Source organism: Ceratotherium simum, chromosome X (genome assembly GCF_057802395.1).
Source record: "Ceratotherium simum simum isolate JZ-2026a chromosome X, ASM5780239v1, whole genome shotgun sequence".
Classification (NCBI taxonomy): Eukaryota; Metazoa; Chordata; class Mammalia; order Perissodactyla; family Rhinocerotidae; genus Ceratotherium; species Ceratotherium simum.
In genome coordinates, this window is record NC_141940.1 from 78,228,228 (window position 1) to 78,229,441 (window position 1,214).

The window sequence follows — 1,214 nt, forward strand, 5'->3', positions numbered from 1 at the left end:
GCCTTCCTGGGAGAACTTCTCCTTCCTCTCCAAGCTCTGTTAACATGTCTTGTTTTCTGGCTGCTTTCCTTGAAGAGCTTTATAAATGGCATCAGCTTCTATTTCCAACTCTTCTCTACATTCTCACCTGGCTTCCTGATTGTCAGCTCTCAGCATGAACAGTCTGGTTTGAATCTTGACTCTGCCTCTCCTAAAGTGTGTGATCTTGGGAAAGTCACTTGAGTTCTCCAAGCCTCAGTTTGTTATCTGTAAAATCAGGCTGTGAAAATAAAATTGAAGAATGTCTGTAAAAAAGCCTAGTGCAGCATATGTCACATAGTGAGTGATCAGTAAATTCTAGTCTCTTTTTCCTCACTTCCTCTACTTTCCTCACACCTGCCTACCCCCACCCCTACTACTAAGGAGCTGGCCACAAATAAGAAGGATAAAACAATGCAGGAATAAAGTCTTTAATTAGCATAAAAGGACATGATAAGTGAGTGAATGGAGGCCCCAACAAAGTGGTATAACATTTAAGAGAACAGAGAGGTCATTTTCAATGGATAGGTGTCAGGATAAGCTTCATAAATGACTGAATGACATCATTTTTCCTCCCACTCCCATTCATCAAGCCAGAAACCTGAATATCATCCAAGATTCCTATGCTCTCTCTCACTCTCCACATCAATTCTTTTGGCAAATTCTGTCATATTTATATACTAAATATCTTTTGAATCCACCCCCTTTCTCCATCTCCACTGCCATAGCCTTGGTCTGAGCCATGCTCACGTCTTGATTGGATTACTGTAATAATATCCTCATCATTCTTTTTGTCTTCATTCTTGCCCCCCACAATCTACTTTTCAAGTAACAGCCAAAGCTATCTTTTGCAAAATACAAATGTGATTATATCTCCCCCTTACTTAAAATCCTCCAGCAGTGCTGTCTTGTTGACTGAAATTGGAGCAATACAGAGATTAACAGGGCCCCTGGGTAAGGATGACATTCAAACTGATGATATGTTCTGTGTGTGTGTGTGTGTGTGTGTGTGTGTGTGTGTGAATGCACCTATGGAAATATCATTAAGTAAAAGACAAGGCACGGAGGAATGAGTATCTTGTGTTTGCATCATACACACAGACACACACACACTTATATGTATATACTTATTATAGGAAATCATCACAAAAATATTTTTTATAATTTTATTTATTTATTTATTTTTTCCCCAAAGC

The 1,214-nt window shown here is 39.0% G+C and overlaps 1 pseudogene; it reads left to right on the forward strand.

Annotated features, from left to right (window-relative positions):
- The first annotated feature begins 914 nt into the window (after positions 1-914).
- LOC147911899 (U6 spliceosomal RNA) lies at positions 915-1,013 on the forward strand (annotated as a pseudogene).
- The last annotated feature ends 201 nt before the right edge of the window (positions 1,014-1,214 follow it).